Raw genomic sequence first — 20,094 nt, 5'->3', positions numbered from 1 at the left:
CATAAGTCGTGCTCGTGTGAGGGCCATTGTATTTTTCTTATAAAAGTACGTAAGTCGTGCTCGTGAGAGGGCCATTGTATTTTCCTTATAAAAGTACATAAGTCGTGCTCGTGAGAGGGCCATTGTATTTTTCTTATAAAAGTACATAAGTCGTGCTCGTGTGAGGGCCATTGTATTTTTCTTGTAAATAAGACACAGTAATCTACTGTACAACCGGCGCCAATTTCAGCTGATAAAACCTTCTCGTTTTCTCAGTATCGCTGTGAATGACAGACAGAATTAAGGATTATATATATACATACAAACAAGACAAAGTCACCTCCGTACAGGCCATGAAGGCCCGCGGAGGAGTGGAAGGTAAAAGCTTCCACCATTGTTAACCGCGGCGCGTGATGGGGTAGAGTAGTTAACTCTACGTCCGGCTGCCTTTGCCCCCAGGAATTAACCTGGTACTCATTTTTGTTGTAGGCTGAGTGAACTTCAAGGCAATATGCACCTCCGGAAGTGGAAATCTCGTTTCTTAAATTTTACGACTTCCTGACGGGGATTAGAACCCACGTCCTTCCGGACGAACCGAGCACGCCTTTAGCGCCTCGGCCAGGCAGCCGCTATTTATATACATAGATTAGGTAAATACTTATTACAGCCATAAAACCAACATACAAACATAATTGGAAGAAATACACTATGGAGTACAAATCAATGAACAGAAATACTACCAGCTAAAAAAATACAGTATATAAAAGAAGGCAACCAAAACTGAACAAGTATGAAACACCTCGGGACCACTTACTATGCAACTCAACCGCTGCCCATAGTAGGTCGTTACTACAGTAATTCACACCGGAAACCATGAGGTATGGAACTAATCGAAGCCACAGATCTAGGATTGTGCAGCCATTTAGTTAATTCACTTAGGCTTTTACAATGAACGTGTAAAGGCATGAAGATGTATGAGTGTTCTTTTAAAATCATTTATTAACAACATGCACCATTACAGAAAGTAGTACTACATGCTTGTATATACATAATGACAGTAGTAATTAACACCCTACATACAATAATTTATATTTGACTTTTGTCAATATTATGCTTAACTGCTATCTCGTTGTGTAAGGTGTCAAAATTTATTTTACCGAGCTCGATAGCTGCAGTCGCTTAAGTGCGGCCAGTATCCAGTATTCGGGAGACAGTGGGTTCGAACCCCACTGTCGGCAGCCCTGAAGATGGTTTTTCCGTGGTTTCCCATTTTCACACCAGGCAAATGCTGGGGCTGTACCTTAATTAAGGCAACGGACGCTTCCTTCCTACTCCTAGCCCCGTCCTGTCCCATCGTCGCCACAAGACCTACCTGTGTCGGTGCGACGTCAAGCAAGTAGCAAAAAAAAAAAAAAAAAATTGTTTAAAAATGTATACAAATCCTGTAGGTGTTTGTCCACGACTTCGTATTTTTACACCGGCCAGTGGCCCACTGACTTTATGAAACTTCTACCAAGTTCACCTCTCTCGGAGTTGAATAATTTACACTTCCAAAGATTATGGTCAACTGTCTGATGCTTTGTTTCACCACACACGCACACACTTGAAGGGTCTTCTGTTATTTTGAACCTAAAGAAGTATTCACCAAATCTCCCGTTGCCTGTCGTCAAAGCTGTCATATGATGACTTAGCTGAGGTTTAATTTTCAGTCTACTCCGTACATTAGGAAAATATGATTTTGTTATGCTTCCGTTGTAGTATTTTCCCACTAGTTCTCGCACAATCGAATGGTTTCCTCCCTCAGGTCATGTTTGATTGTGCAGATAGGTATTCGATTGTAAACCAATTCCAAGTCCAGGTTATTTACAGCTTGTTTGGCCAGATTGTCTGCAAGTTCGTTTCCTTCATTGCCAAATGAGCCTTGATCCATGTAAAATGTATGATCTAGTTTCTTGCTGAAGATATTGTAATATACTTTGTATTTCTTCTATCGATGTATTGTGCTTGCGGTTGTTTCGTAGAAGTTCCCAGGTTATTTTACTGTCAGCGTGTATGTATGTATGTATGCCCCGGCTACTGAGTATCTTCAAGTGGTGTTAACTAGGTGACCTACTTACCAGTTTTAACATTCCGACAGTGCCAGTATCTACGAGTAGCTTCTGAAGAAGCAGAGGGAACTGGATTAAGGACAAACTACTGAGCGAGTTGGCTGCCCGGTTCAGATCACGTAGCTGTGAGTTTGCATTCATCAAATGGTGGATTCAAACTCCACTGCCGGGAATCCTGAAAATGATTTTTCGTAGTTTCCCACTGTCGCGCTAGGCTGTAAGGCCCTGGTCACTTGTTTCCCAATTTTAGCCCTAGCCCTGCCGCCGTAGGTGTGATGTAAAATAGCAATAACGAAAAGGATTAATTTAATTAATTAGTGTCTTCGCAGTTTATCTCTTTTACACGGCATAAACTCAAAATATATCATGTATAATCCCAGCATTTGGTTGGAGTTAATTTATGAATAGCCATTTCAGTTTTTATCGTTAATAAGTTTAGATTCACCTGATTTCTGATGGCAGAGACAGTAGTTGCGCGAGTGGCAGGTTTAGAATTTACTGCGCATTTGACTGAGTAGTATGGAGTGATGGGTGTCACCGTACATTATCGGAGCTTTTTATAATATGACATAATCATGGTCGAGTTTAAAAGGGAACATTGTACTTGCAATGAGCTGCATAAAATATGTGTTTCTGGAATTGTATGATGCGTTTAATTTGAACTAGCCCCCTTCTCTCTCTCTCTCTCTCTCTCTCTCCCTCTCTCTCTCTCTCTCTTTTGTGAAAAGGACAAATAGTTCATCAAAACAGCAGCGGTAAAAACTGAGTTTGTTTGTCTTGCTTTCAAATGTGATAGATATGGCTTATACAACAGAGTAGAACAAAGACCAGGTAGCCTGTCTGCTTCAAAGAATTGTCTTTGTCGAGTTTTATTTTAAAGTGAATCAGTTTGCAGTAACAAGCCGGTCCGGTACACGCTCTGTTTTATCTCATGAATTAATTAATTAATTAGTCCCCACTGGTCCATCCCACGCCGGCCATATGCCGAGTGCAAAACAAACACAGCGCTCGACCAGTACACAGCGTTCTTATTAGTGCCGGCCGCCCACGTTATTTCAGAACACAAATATTGAGAGCACGTCTGGGCAAGAAACTAGAGAACAGTGCCCCTACTTCACGGAGTAATATGAAACACAACATCCATTTCTCTGCCTACTATTTTCTCGCATCTTTAGATATTACGATGGAATACTATAGTTGAACGTTTTCACATTGTTACATTTTTCACTCCAACAAATATTGTAACAGTCTATACCATTTCCTCATTATTGTGCTTGCGATGATGTTCTTTGTATGAAACTTTTAATTAGAAAATTGTTTTTCACATTTGCCAATTCGACTGTAATCTTCTTCTGCTTCTGCTCCCCCACCCTGGTAAGGGTCGCGCGCGCGATGTCTGCATATATTGAACTGACCTCGTTTTGTGACTGAATACCCTTCCTAACGCCTTCCCTAGCTGTTCTCCTAAACATTGCAAGGTCAGCTATTTTGATTCTAGAACACTTTAAACGCGATCATCTGTATCTTAGGAATGAAGGCCTTTGATATTCATATTTGCATTGACTGTCAATCCAGCACTGTTTTCGTCGACGGCGAAAACGTCGGTCATCGACTTCCAGATGGTGAGCGGCTTTGATGACAGTGGTCGGTGTAGAGAGAAATTATGACCACACTGCATTGTTTTCTCCCACATATTTATTATTATTATCATTATTATTATTATTATTTCGTTTCACCTTCATTGGGGTACGTTGAATCAATCACTTCTTTGTGTGGTGTTCTGTTCTTAGTGCCCAATATTTCTTCATTCTTTCTGATCTTCATTTCTTCTCGTCTTCCGAGATAATAGGTTTGGCTTTTAATGTAGATTTGTCTTGGAACCTTGTATTTTCGTGTTTAGTTATTACTTTAGCTCTCCGATTGAATAGTGAATTTTCCGTAATTTTGAATTCTACTAGGTCTTTTTCAGTTTCTTTAAACCAGTTCGGTTTTATTCAGCGGTTACGGAAGAAGTCAAAGATATGTTTGGTCTATCTATTAGAGTTTATCATGAGAAGATGACCGTAAAAAAATATCCTTCTGTGGAATAACCACGCAAGCAACTTTCGCACACGAGTATAAATTATTTGATATTAATTAGACCCCATTATACTCGAGTCAGCCTCCTTCTCAAGACGAATATCTTTTCTGTTATGAACATAGTCGGTATCCTTCTCAATGAGGAAGGAAATAAGTTGAATGTATTTAATGTACTAAATTATGTGCTGATCATTAGCCAATAGCAATGTGTGTGATAACTTAAACATAAACACAAATCGATTGAATTGCTTAGTTTAATGACCATAGCAGTCCACCCTTCAAAGGATAGGAACATCCTACCAGATCCATATGCAATAATAAACAGGCCACTAGGTCTGGCCAGGAGGCTATACACACAAAATTGTGAGAGTATATAAATATCAATATAATCTCTATATGACCATTCAGTGTACGAGCAGATCTACTGTAGCTTGTATACTAAGAGGACTTCACTTCGTTTTCTAATAAATCATCTGTACCTTTCATAAGTCTTATTATTCAGAAGTTATCAGAATATCGTAAGAGCTGCGAATGAGTTAGGTATCACGTACTTTGAATAATACTATCATCTTTCTTCGACTTATAATTTGACATCTTCTATTGGACTCGAGTTACGACTCAGGTCCCAATCCAAGATACCTTCATTCGAGACATAAATCAAAATTGATTATTATCGCATCTTCAGCTACGCGACACTTCTGTTTCGCATATTATCTCAGTGTGTTTCAATTTTCTTGTAGAGCGTTTAATTCTGCCTCTTACCCGGAGGCCCCGGGTTCGATTCCCGGCCAGGTCAGGGATTTTTACCTGGACCTGAGGGCTGGTTCGAGGTCCACTCAGCCTACGTGATTAGAATTGAGGAGCTATCTGACGGTGAGATAGCGGCCCCGGTCTAGAAAGCCAAGAATAACGGCCGAGAGGATTCGTCGTGCTGACCACACGACACCTCGTAACCTGCAGGCCCTCGGACTGAGCAGCGGTCGCTTGGTAGGCCAAGGCCCTTCAAGGGCTGTAGTGCCATGGGGTTTGATTTGGTTTTTATGTTATCTTATTGTCCTGAAATATTGGTCCTATATTTTTTCTTAAAATTTTCCGTTGTTTTAGCTCAAGTTTATCAATCTGTTCTTTGAAAATCATGTTTAGTATTTCTGCTGGGTATAGTGCTTCTGGTTTAATCACTGTTTTATAATATCTAATCTTGGACCCCCATGAAAGGGATTTCTAGTTGTATCTTTCGTTGGATTATTATTATTATTATTAAGTAAACTTAAGACTAGCTTAACATTACAACTCCGTCATATAGGCCTACAAATTCACACGTGTCTTAAGTATTTCAAAATGTTTACACTATTAGCTTGCCATTGCAAATACAACACGTTCGTATACAAATTTACACATGCCTTAAATAATTCAGGTGCCTTAATACCTTAATAGTACTATTTTACAGTGGATTGACCGTTAACATTAAAATATGACACCATCACATGGAAATTTACATACAGTTTACAATTCCTTACTACAAGAAAAAGTACCAGTTAAAGGAAATCAACATAGTGGATCTGATGATTGGAGCGAGGGTAACAATTCCCGTTTTTGCCGGCAATTTTTGGAAACAGATATCTCTGCCAGTTACTACGTTAGTGGAGATTGGCATCATAGCCTTAAGGGGTTCGTTGATAATTCTAAGAAATCATTGTTGCAATTAAGTTACCATCAACATTTCTCAAGTATATACATTTCTCTTCTAAAAATGAATGTAAAAGTGTACTTTGTCGCAAGGCAGCCTCTATATGAGGGAAAGTATTTCATAAAAAATTACAGAATGCTGGAGTCTATTTTTGAAACATCTTGAAAAAAGGCTGCAAGAGAGTTGCAGGTAATGAATTCCAACAATCAGTTCCCCGATCTACGAACGAATATTCGCCATAGTCAGTTTTCTGCGATCTACCTTTTTACTAAATGCGGATGATCTGTCCTACTTATTAACAGGGCTTTTCTAATCGACTGTTTACCTCTCACCAAGCTGTTTTATTCGTATAGGCATTATACATAACCGTGTTCGTTTCCTTCTAGTCTCTCGTGTTTCCCATCCAAGTTTTTCTATCATACTTGTCACAATACTTCTAGGATTAAAATCATTCATCACGATTCTTGCAGCCTTTCGCTGTATTATCTCAAGTTCATTAATTAGTCCTGTTTTCGTATGGATCCCACTCGGCGACTCCATATTCCAGGACTGGCCTTATCTTATCAGCGATGGACACGATGCCCATATGCTGTTTTACTTATTCATTTTATTTATGGTCGAGTAAGGAGCCTCCAAGAGACCAGCGTGCTTTGCGCATCTTCGTTGCATGGAGACGGCGCAGCAGATTTGGTGGCTGGCCAACATTCGGTACCATAGAGTGCCACCGTTTAACTGTCATTTCAGCAAGGACGTGTGGTATTCAGCAACGCTCGGGACGACCTGTCAGTGTGCGGACCGACGTTGGACGTGCCTTCATCGAGCAGCTCCTGGAAGAAGACAGACGATGGACGCTACTGGAGTTAGAGAGAGCAAGTGGCATCGAGAAACGCACCATCCACAGGATATAGCGGACAGAACTACAACTGCAGGAAGTGGTCGCCAGCGTGTTAGGTGGTCGGAGCATGTTGCATATCACATCGAGCGTCGAACTTCCATGCACGTCTGTCTTCCTCCAGGAGCTGCTCGATGAGGCAGGTGCCACGTCGGTCCGCACACTGACAGATCGTCCCGAGCTTTACTGATCACCGGCCGCCACACGCCCTTGCTCTAAAACTTTCCTACCCACCATGCTACTGTACGGTATGGGAGGGCATTATTCCCATAAACTTCCACCAAGTCACTGTGACATTCACTCGCGTTTCTCCCCCAGAGAACGGCTATTTTGATGAATGGGTTACTTCCATCTCGCAAGACGTTCGCCACACAACTGATTTAACAGCGCTCCCTGTGCTATTACCAGCAATCACAGACCAATCTGTTGTGAATAAACACGAAGCTTCCACGCGATAAATAGCAGTTTGAGATCCGCTCATATATTTGCAAGAAAAATAATAGTTGCAATGAGTTCTGCCCCAACCTGCTTATTCACGAATTTATGTAATCTTTATAACCTGAAAAGCCGCGTGGTTTCTCTTATTGGTTAGGAATATAATGAAGAAAACTAATGAGCGTAGTGGACTGATCGTCGCCTTGGTCTCCCTCTACTTCTCTTACACTAAATGCCCGAGTCAATTATTCTTCTACGTAACCTATTCTCCTCCATTCGCCTCACATGATCCTACTACCCAAACCGATTTGTACGTACAACTTCGACCATCGTATTTATTCCTAAATTCGCCTTTATTTTCTCATTGCGAGAACCCTCTCCTGCCAGTGTTCGCACCAGCTATCATTCTCGCTACTTTCATGTCTGACACTTGCAACTAATGGATACAATATCCTATATCCTATATCCATCCAGCTTTCACTCCTGTACAGTAAAATCGGTCTGCAGGCAAACCGATTAGAAGATGTCTTTTTTTTTTTCAGAATTCACTACGGATTAAGTGCTGAGCGAGATCGAGTTACGTAGCTGTGAGCTTGTATTCGAGAGATGGGAGGTTCGAACTCCACTGTCGGTAGCTCTTAATACTTATATAAATTATTTATTCACTTCAATAACCTTATTTAGATAAAATAAATGCCCTGCACAGCATGGAATTTGCATGTAAGCTTTAGGAGTTATCGTTGGTTTAGTGAAGGCTCTGAAATGCTTAAGCCTTAGAGCCAAGACCAGATAAACTAAAAATTAACGATTTTACTTTCCTTCTTAACACATAATCTAAATAATTCAGACCGAGCTCGATAGCTGCAGTCCCTCAAGTGCGGCCAGTATCCAATATTTTGGAGATAGTGTGTTCGAACCCCACTATCGGCAGCCCTGAAGATGGTTTTCCGTCGTTTGCCATTTTCACACCAGGAAAATGCTGGGGCTGTACCTTAATTAAGGCCACTGCCGCTTCTTTTCCACTCCTAGCCCTTTCCTGTCCCATCGTCGCCATAAGGCCTATCTGTGTCGGTGCGACGTTGTGTGTGTCCTTCGTACCTGACGCTCCGCGCCCACAAGCTCCGCAACCCGCCGCATCACCGATGTTTCCAGAGACTACGAGAGGACTGCGCCTGGCATGCTAGTCTGTGACCTCAGCCAGCGCTATATAAGGAGCGACATTCCTAGCCTCTCCAGGACTACCCAGTGTCCAACGACCAGACCACACCGCAAGTCAGACACGGAGGTATCCTCTTTAAAATGTGTTTGAACAGGTGGACAAATTGCTGGTCGTGAGGTCTCACCTCTGGACATTGCCTCATCTTTCCCTGATCCCCGTAGCCACGTCGAGCCCCGAGTCAAGCATTCTGCTTCTCCCGTATGTCCTCACCAGTGCTCCGACTACTATCTTAGCATTCTGGGAATTAAGATATTGATGCAAGTTCCTTGCAAGTCTAAGTCCAATACTAGCATTATACTAACGCGACTCTCTCTACAAGTTACACTTGTTATCCCACCGCAGATAGTTTTCGACTATCCGAAGACATTTCCCAGTGGAATAGACTATCTGCTCAAGATAGGTTTGAATGTGTATATAGGACTCTTTCTTTGTAAATATATATTTGTGCCACAGATTTTCAGTCTATCGTATAATAACTGCATTGACTGTGACCCGCACAAACACCCATCCCCACAGTGTCCGCACAGGTAGCAACAAGACAAGAAATATAGGTTTAAAAAAAACCCAAACAAGTGGAAGCAAAATTATCCAAAAGTAAACCATCACCAAAGGTACTTACCACGAATAAGACAAGCGACCAGAGGCCATGGAAAGAATGAAAATAACTATCACTGTATGGTTTCAAATACTACAATAATAACACGTCCAGGTTCTTTTGAAGTAAATAAATATATTTAATCAGAGAAAGAAGTAATATTAAGATAACTCTGGACTCAGAACATCAACAGGAATAAGAAAAATATTCAAAGAGAAATAATACCAAAACACAACTAACCTACGGTTCGAACCGGCCTAACTTATTGGGACCCAATATAAAATTTCAGTACTAGCCTAAACTACCCTCTTATTTATAAATTACCAATAAATCATGATACGTTTTAAAGTCTTTTGGTTTAGATTAATTATTTTCGCACCATTAACTTAGTTAATTTGCATGAAATAAATTTGTTAAGTTAACTTTTCTTCTCTTAGAAAATACACTAAGCGAATACAGAAATTCTTGGAGGTACTAAGTGAATACAGAAATTCTTTGAGGTACTAAGCGAGGAGGTGGTACAAAGTTCATTGTACCCACACCCAAATAGAGGAAAGCAAGGAAAAAACCGAAATTAAATTGAGAATAAATCAGGAAAATCATATCACGCGGGTAAACGGGGATACCAAGAGATAAATCAATAACCAAAGATAAGCGAGCCCAAAAATTAAGGACAAATATTAGCTTTCAACAAAACAGCATCCCACAGGAGCATAAAACCTTTTGTCAACAACCCTCAAATCCGGCTCCATAGCAACAACAACAATTAACATTCACTTCAAAGAGAGTGAACCAATCCCAACGAGAAATGCAACAATGGCAAAACAGACCGCTTTAAAAGAAAACCGCAATATCTCAAAGGGAAAAGAAAAGACTAAACAGAAAGGCAGAAACAAGCAGAAAATTCGCACAGAAATACCTTATACAACTTCCTCGCTTAGCATCTTTCGTTACCCAAGTGTAGGCCCTCTAACAAGGGTTTAAGACATCACCTTTTTTGAAAATAAAATAACGGAAAGGTGACCAGAATAAATTTTACAATATTAGTAACACATTTTTAAGGTTTCCAATTTTGAACAGTTCCTAGTTTGGAAAACGATACAAAGCATGGGAACTGATTTCTAATCACAGCACACCGCCGAAAAAGTTATTATTATTATTAAATTCAAGTTCAGGTAAATTTCATTTTGTAATTCCAGTAGAGGCATTCCATGTATCACAACCCAACTAGCACAATCACTTCGACGAAATTGTAGATGAAGTTAGAGGAAAAGTTATAACTTACAGTCTTGGCGGTGACGTAGAGGAGGGACCCCGTACTTACATTAGGCCGAAGTTCAAACAAATAAAACTAGTAGAAAATACAACATCTGCGATGCTCCAAAAGTTCGTCCAGAGTACAGGAACTCATAAATCGGGGAATGTGACCCCGAAAATGCACTGGATCAACCAGGCACCATCTTGAAGTTGAACATCATAGCGGAGCTATACATGCACGTCTGTTCGGCTTCCATGTTCTCGGCAGACCACCTCTCTCTTCCTCTTACAACGGTAAGCGGAAGTTGGCTTTCGTTACTCCAGGATCGGGATGCGCCAGAGGTTGCGCAGTAGGTTACAGTCCACGGAAATTAAACGACTCCCGGTAGGGCTTATTAACCAACAGCGTTTACAGACCCGATGTAACTTCGAGTAGTTGCGTATAATCAAGTTTCAAATAAATAGTAACTCACCCACAGTCGTAGGAGAAGGAAGCAGTTCATTAATTTAAGTTACTATGAGGATTAAGTCCATATCTCGCAGGGAGATAAAGTGAAATAATTTCCACGGAGATAGACTCCAACTCGAAAATGTCAAACAAGGAGACAGTGTTTTAATACTGTCTCAGCCTCCCGCCCAGAAACCACACGTACACTCGTACTTTATGTTACACATACTGCGGTGGTCCAGAAGTATACTAAATTTTGGTGAAGGAGTCCATATGAGTAAACGACACACCGAGATAAGTTCACTTCCATGCACTCCCTTAACATGATTGCATTATGCCTCAGGAACGCCAACATACCAATGTATATGCCTTCCAATTGTAGTTAGTACCTTTAAACCCGATGCTTGCTTAGTTCAGAAATCACAAGAATAATAAGTCTGTTGTACTACACCAGCCACATAACCAAAATGTTGATTCATCGTTCACATACAGTAGATAAATGCATCATGATTACGATGAACTCCCGGAATAATCTTCTTCAAAAGAAAATTAATTTGCAAGTTCTTGGGTATTTTCTGTTACCATAATTATATCACCTCTGTACCAGAACATGTTTCAGTTAACGAATGGAAAATTCCCAAACATCAATTTTAAATCTTTTGAGATAGTAATAGAAATATTCTCAATCTTAATATCAGTTTTATTTATAGAGTTCCCTTTTACCTACTAAGAAATGCAATCTTCTTGTTTCAATATCAAGATTAAACGAAAATTACCACCCGAAAAGGAAGGAACGCAAGGGAGCAAGGAACAGGGAACAAGAAAGGATCATAAATTGGTGTATGCAGAACTACATGATACCCAAGATCCAAGTATTAGCTTTAATTTAAATTTTTAACTTGCCCTCGATTGAACTAGGGCCCGAGTATACCACAAAAATACCCCAAATAAAGCATAACACAAGCAGAACCAAGGTAACCAGAACCTTTTTTCAACAGGTAGAACAAAACAGAGGCAGAACTTCAACACAGGGAGAAAGCAAAATTCTAAATTTCACAAATACACCAGAAAAGGTGCAAATGAATATCCAACAAATGAGGTTCAACTTTCCATATACACCATGCATAACCAAGATGAACAAGAACAATGAGAGGCAACCAATACACAGTCAATTAGCAAGTTTTCGGGTAAGCGAAAATAGAACATAAAATATGGAAAAATCCAAGGCTAAAAAGGTAAACAAATTCATAGCAAGGGAAGAGTAGGCAGGATCGGTTGGAGACCTCTTAAAGATCATTTAGATGGAGGGTACGCGTTTCAGTTTGTCATCAACAACAGACCAACCAACCAACACCAAGCTACCAAAACTTACAGATCAAAATTAAGTACAACACAGGACCATAATTAGCTCCATGGAAGCAACGGGACAGAAATAGGGACAGGAGAAACTCAGGAGGGAACAAAATCTGGAATCAGGTAACTAACCTACTGCATGGAAACAATCACATTTCATTCCACAAAGGGACACCCAATCAAATTAAAAGGAAATTTAAAACCTCAGATCAGAAGACCCCAAAAGGAAAATAACGAGCACTGACCAACATAGCGTACACTACCGGTTACCCAATAGGGTCTCAGCATTACCTGGTCTATAAATATGTGACTTTCCGATCACACTGTCGCTCTACAGCCAACAGGTGCCTCCCCCTATCTCCCAGGGGAGCAGGCAAATAAAACATAAGTGGCGGCATACGAGGCAAGTCCATGGAAAATGCTCACAGAAGCATGAAGAAGGCAGTTCTCCACCAACAGACCCCATAATCTATTAGCAGGAAGATTCCAGTACCGACTAAGAGAATCCTAATCCGTCCCATACCAGAGTAGCAAACTCAAAGCACGGTAAGATGATCAACATCAATGTCAACAGACACCAAAGAACCACTGAGAGAAGAACACCATAGAGTGCCAGATAAAATTTAAAATGAGCATTACAGAAGAACCAAAAACAGATACGATGACATCAGATCAACCAGAAATGCAGGGAGACAGGATATGAAGGAACCAGGAAACACGAAACCAGCAAGTTACAACAAGGTAAGATAGTTCCAAACGAGAAATAAATTCATGCGAGGGGTTATTCCCAAATCTACAGAGGCACAAGGTAAGACATCAAGGCAACACATCGCCCATACCTGACATGCCATAACCACAATTACACACACTACAATAATAATAGTAAAACCATAATGACTACCCCAAGCCACGTGTTAGCCCTTAAAGGGATTAAAGGAATACACCATCCTCAACAACGTGCTCAGTAATCAATATGCAAATCCCAAAATCAAACTTACGGTACCGTACACTTTCCTCCAAACACAGGATCACGACCAAACCATTACAGGTTAAAAGGAACTCAGTCCTCAGGTGTTATGACCCTACTGCATCACTCAACTCCAAATCAATAAGTAGATAAGGTAAAGGGTTTCACAGAACTCATAACTCGAAATGGAACTAGGCAAATAAAGATAGATTAAATGAATTTCGCAGAAGAAATATACCTAGACACATAATGACTTCAACAGGGTATCAAGTCAGGTATGCCGAGAACTACCAAATACAAGAACCTCCATATATGATCAAAAATTTACATCAGGATGACAACAAGGTCACAAATTTCAGACAGAACGAGCTAGTTTAATAATTCCACCATAGACAATTCATCAGCAGGAACACTTGAGGCAGGCCGCACCGTACAAATACTTTCAACAAGGTAACAAATACAACCGATAATAGGGTACCAAACACAATGAAACAGAGAACCACATGCAATCAATAGTTGGGAAAAGGATAAACAAGCAAAGACACTAAAATGTCCAGGCACGTGGCCAACAAGTCACCAACCCAATCACCGATTAACAGAGTTCAACTATAGCCCACAACTACCCAATAACAGATGACAAAGTAACATGCCTCCGTCCACCACCTAACGACACACCAAACGGACACCAACAGCAAGACCAGGTAAAAATGGAAACCACTCATGCAAAAGCACAGCCAAGTCTCGCGGCTAGGACAGATCAGCAATCGCACAGCAAACATGGAAACACATCACCACCGACTGGTTGTATAAAACATAAATGATGACTTCCAAGTAGATATAAGGCTCTACACTTTAGTCAAGTTCCGCTCGGGACTAATGGTAACCAAACAAGGTTAGGAAACATTTACCAGACAAGGTAAAGGTAAAGAATTTCGAGGAAACAACCGGCCCAATGTAAAGAAACATCACAGGCAGGATTAATTTTAAAGTTCAACAATAATGAAGAATGAAATACTCGAAAGAAACAGTTACCGGAATGCACACAATCCCATTTAGGCCAAAGTAGGTAGCAAGGCATAATTTCAATAGCACAGAGCAAATAACAGTAACACTTACACGCCAACCACATAAACCAGGAAAAGTTTAAAACGGGTTCATAGACACTAACGATGGGAGGATACGATGGAATGCCAAACAGTTCAGCAGTAAATCACACCCATACTGACCAGGCACAAGGTAGACATGCCAATAGATTAAGTACATGCAAGGTGCGCACGCTGTTAGCAACGCAGTAGGTAAAATCAACAACGATAGTTTCTCGCAGAATGATTTTAGCACAGTCGAAGCATCATGTCAGGTAAAATAATTAAAATAATAACAAACCTGGGAAGCAAAATAAAACGTCAGGACAGATAATGTAATAAGTTCCCAGAGTACAGGCCAACGATCATAATCCAGTAAAACAAATAACGTCACACGCAACATATCCGAGCAAAACCAATAACTCGATTAAACACAATTAATTCCATAACCACAGATTAAATCATTTTCGCAGGTAGACCATGAAAATACTGAACAAATAACCACCAAGAAAATCACAGAGTACACGGCAAACTGTGGTACACTCGTAGCCCAAAGCCAATCGATTCGTGCTCAAGTGTCGGTCATTTCACAATTTTTTAAGATAAATGATGATAAATTCAGAATTTAGAGTAATTGATAAACTTCAAACTCACCAATTTACGAAGAAACAAAGAAGGGAATGATACAAGGCACCTGAAAGCAGTAAGGCAGGCAGGCGGGAAACACACGAACAGCAGCTGGTAGGGCAATACCAACATCACATACACAATCCAAGAAGGTAGCACACAGCTCGACAGGGAACCGGACAAAACACCCCGAAGATATTAACATGAAACAAATTTTGTACAGTTAAACAAGATGAATGCATTTCCTTTACATTTTTTAATAGATATCTTAACATGCCTTTCATTATCCAGACACACCTTTTAAAACCATACAGTGACAATGTTAGGGGGATGCCAAGAGGATCAGCTACGAGCCGACGAAACACAATAACACAAGGGTCAACAAACAGGCGAGCAATTCTGAAGGAACAGCTCGCATACCCCCCAGAGCGAAGTGAAAACAAATGACAACCACGCTCTGAAGCTACCACTGACTGACCCGCACAAACACCCATCCCCACAGTGTCCGCACAGGTAGCAACAAGACAAGAAATATAGGTTTAAAAAAAAACCCAAACAAGTGGAAGCAAAATTATCCAAAAGTAAACCATCACCAAAGGTACTTACCACGAATAAGACAAGCGACCAGAGGCCATGGAAAGAATGAAAATAACTATCACTGTATGGTTTCAAATACTACAATAATAACACGTCCAGGTTCTTTTGAAGTAAATAAATATATTTAATCAGAGAAAGAAGTAATATTAAGATAACTCTGGACTCAGAACATCAACAGGAATAAGAAAAATATTCAAAGAGAAATAATACCAAAACACAACTAACCTACGGTTCGAACCGGCCTAACTTATTGGGACCCAATATAAAATTTCAGTACTAGCCTAAACTACCCTCTTATTTATAAATTACCAATAAATCATGATACGTTTTAAAGTCTTTTGGTTTAGATTAATTATTTTCGCACCATTAACTTAGTTAATTTGCATGAAATAAATTTGTTAAGTTAACTTTTCTTCTCTTAGAAAATACACTAAGCGAATACAGAAATTCTTGGAGGTACTAAGTGAATACAGAAATTCTTTGAGGTACTAAGCGAGGAGGTGGTACAAAGTTCATTGTACCCACACCCAAATAGAGGAAAGCAAGGAAAAAACCGAAATTAAATTGAGAATAAATCAGGAAAATCATATCACGCGGGTAAACGGGGATACCAAGAGATAAATCAATAACCAAAGATAAGCGAGCCCAAAAATTAAGGACAAATATTAGCTTTCAACAAAACAGCATCCCACAGGAGCATAAAACCTTTTGTCAACAACCCTCAAATCCGGCTCCATAGCAACAACAACAATTAACATTCACTTCAAAGAGAGTGAACCAATCCCAACGAGAAATGCAACAATGGCAAAACAGACCGCTTTAAAAGAAAACCGCAATATCTCAAAGGGAAAAGAAAAGACTAAAAAGAAAGGCAGAAACAAGCAGAAAATTCGCACAGAAATACCTTATACAACTTCCTCGCTTAGCATCTTTCGTTACCCAAGTGTAGGCCCTCTAACAAGGGTTTAAGACATCACCTTTTTTGAAAATAAAATAACGGAAAGGTGACCAGAATAAATTTTACAATATTAGTAACACATTTTTAAGGTTTCCAATTTTGAACAGTTCCTAGTTTGGAAAACGATACAAAGCATGGGAACTGATTTCTAATCACAGCACACCGCCGAAAAAGTTATTATTATTATTAAATTCAAGTTCAGGTAAATTTCATTTTGTAATTCCAGTAGAGGCATTCCATGTATCACAACCCAACTAGCACAATCACTTCGACGAAATTGTAGATGAAGTTAGAGGAAAAGTTATAACTTACAGTCTTGGCGGTGACGTAGAGGAGGGACCCCGTACTTACATTAGGCCGAAGTTCAAACAAATAAAACTAGTAGAAAATACAACATCTGCGATGCTCCAAAAGTTCGTCCAGAGTACAGGAACTCATAAATCGGGGAATGTGACCCCGAAAATGCACTGGATCAACCAGGCACCATCTTGAAGTTGAACATCATAGCGGAGCTATACATGCACGTCTGTTCGGCTTCCATGTTCTCGGCAGACCACCTCTCTCTTCCTCTTACAACGGTAAGCGGAAGTTGGCTTTCGTTACTCCAGGATCGGGATGCGCCAGAGGTTGCGCAGTAGGTTACAGTCCACGGAAATTAAACGACTCCCGGTAGGGCTTATTAACCAACAGCGTTTACAGACCCGATGTAACTTCGAGTAGTTGCGTATAATCAAGTTTCAAATAAATAGTAACTCACCCACAGTCGTAGGAGAAGGAAGCAGTTCATTAATTTAAGTTACTATGAGGATTAAGTCCATATCTCGCAGGGAGATAAAGTGAAATAATTTCCACGGAGATAGACTCCAACTCGAAAATGTCAAACAAGGAGACAGTGTTTTAATACTGTCTCAACTGCGTGCAATCAATCAAGCTTCAAGACAAGTTTCATTATGTTTCTTGTAAATACTGTATAAAACTATTGAAGCAATTAAATTTATGTTGTGTTACTGTATACTAAGTTCCTTGTATACAACAACTTTCTTAAATGAAATGTTAAAAATGGCCTCCGTTAACGCTGATACCTGAATTAACCCGCCGGCATTAGCTCATCTGGGATTCTGTATCAGTTGGAAGGACGTTGAACAAATGTCGTTAATTAATTATTAAGACGTCACAATGTTGTTGACTGTGACTTCCTTTCTCCTCTTGCAAGCCTTGAAAGCCTGTCTGATAAAGGTAGTGGTTGAAAATGTTCTGTTTGTAAGTTTGAAACGAGTGTTAAATAGAAGGTAGCCTAGCAGAAACAAAACGTAAATGTTTCTGAGGATTATACAGACCATTGTCATTATTGTCACGGCAAGGTCTGATGGACCACGCGATTTCCTACGAGTCATCCTCCGTAAAGATGGCTTTTTGGCCGTCTCCCTCCAACATTTAGTAAAGTCCATCTTCCAAATGTCTTCTTGTATTCCATTTAACCATCTTATTTTAGGACACCCAGGTTGTCTCCTTCAATTAGATATAATGTACAGATATTATTATTATCATCATTATTATTATTATTATTATTATTATTATTATTATTATTATTATTATTATTATTATTATTATTATTCAACTTCGCTAACCGGCCAAGTAGGGACCAAGATAAGCCTCACTTTACATTCTGGCATTTGTTCATCTTTCGCTTGATCCACATCGTCTTCATTAGCTCACTGTGTTTAGCACGACGTTCTTCTGTCCATTTTTTTGCCTGTTTTTCGTCCCGGAAAGTCCCGAAAGTCTTGATGGCTGCTCTGCAAAGATTTCGTTCTTGTGCATCTTCTGCTTGTAGGCCCAGTTCTTTGAGATCTTTCTTGACATTAACGTACCATGGCATTGCCGTTTTTGGTTTTGAGCAAATATACTGAAGATACGTTTCGTCCATCGAGAGTCATCATCCATCGTATATGACCGTAGAAGCGAATTCTGCCTTTGCGCATTGTGTGCGTGATCTTCCCTATCTTATTATTTATTTATTTATTTATTTATTTATTTATTTATTTATTTATTTATTTATTTATTTATTTATTTATTTATTTATTTATTTAACTTATTCGTTATGTCCATTCAAAGAACGCGTTTAACATTGTTCGTTGGCTGATGATTTTCGCCTTCGTATCCTCCCAAAATCTCTTCATGAATGCACTGTGTTGCCTCTTGCGTTCTGTGGACCACTTCCTACCAGTTTTCCTTTTAGCTTTCTTCACGAATTTGTGCTTGGCTACTATTGTACTAAAGGCTGCAGATCTTCTACGATGTCTCCGTGATATTCATTTATTTCTTCTTGCCCGTTTATTTTCACCTTCTTTTAGTTGATTACTTTAAATTATCTTTTGGTGAGTCTGTCGCTTCCATTCTATAAATATGGCCACAGAATTTCACGCATCTCTTGCGTACGGCATCAGCAAACCTGTCAGTTAATGAATAGAGGTCCGCTGTTCTTCCCTTAATCCACATTCCATTTTCTCTCGTGCGACCATCAATTTTCCGGAGAATTTTCCTTTCTTGGTTTTCAATTTCTATAATTTTAGAGTGACCTCCAAGGGATGTAGTTTCTGAGGCGTATAAAACTTGTGGCAAAACAACTGTCTTGAAAGTCATAATTTTGCATTACGCGATGTGACTCTCTTATTGTAGTACAAAGTAATTCCACGTTAGACTGTACACCTTATGGAGTGTAGGGACTCTTTCTATGTTGGCCCTAGTGTCTAGTTCCGATGTTAGTATGATTTCTCCAAGGTATTTGAAGGAGGACACCTGTGAAATTGTGCCGTTTTCCATCTCTAGCAGAGTTTTTTGCTATGTTGATGTAGATTTTCCATGTACTGGTTTTTTCGTATGATATATGGAGGTCTGCCCTTGATGCTGTATTGTATAATCCCCTGAACGGCGCATCTAGTTTCATCTATTATTATTCTTCTTCTTTCGAATGGGCCGCCAGAGGACCACGTGCCAATTTCAATTCCTTCTTCTTTGTTCTTTCCTTTTCTTCCAGTACGCTTTCATCTGTTCACTATGTTTCTTCTTTCTGTCTTCAGACCACTTTGAACCAGTCTTTTCTACTTTCCTACCTTGGAATCCTTCTATTTTCAATACTTTTTCCGGAAAGCCTTCTCTATTATTTATTTCTTCTGTTGTTATATTGTTTTTTCTAAATCCTTTCTTACTTCATTGACCCAGCTTGTCGTTGATTTCTTACCCCACAAATATCTGAAAATCTTACTGGTTAATCTACTATCTTGCATTCGATATAAATGTCCAAAAAACATAAGTCTCCTTTTCCTCATTACATCTGATATATTTTCTATTTTTTGATATATTTCAGCATTACTTCGTAATTTCCAACCTTCTTCTGTGTTTTGTGGGCCTAATATTTTCCTCATGATTCGCCTTTCTAGTATTTCTAGTTTATCTAAATTATAGTTTAATGCCAGACATTCGCTTGCATATAGGCATTCTGGCTTCACTACTGTGTTGTAATGCATTATTTTTGCATTTTTGGATAGGCATCTTTTATTGTAGATATCTTTGGTGACACCATAAGCTCTCTCCATTTTATGTACCCTGTTAATGAGATTAGTTAACACTGGGCGACAGTAGGAGATTGCAGATTTTGACTGAATATGTAACTTAATACCAATTTCGTGACCGTTGGAACATTTCATATTCTTATAAAAGGTAGTTGAAAGGTTAAAAATGCGTACTCGTACATGGTAAATCAAATATGAAATGTGTTCTAGATAGGTGTAACGAGAGTTGTAGGTATCGA

The sequence above is a fragment of the Anabrus simplex genome, chromosome 1 (assembly GCF_040414725.1).
Source record: "Anabrus simplex isolate iqAnaSimp1 chromosome 1, ASM4041472v1, whole genome shotgun sequence".
NCBI lineage: Eukaryota > Metazoa > Arthropoda > Insecta > Orthoptera > Tettigoniidae > Anabrus > Anabrus simplex.
Note: the sequence above shows the minus strand (reverse complement) of the source record.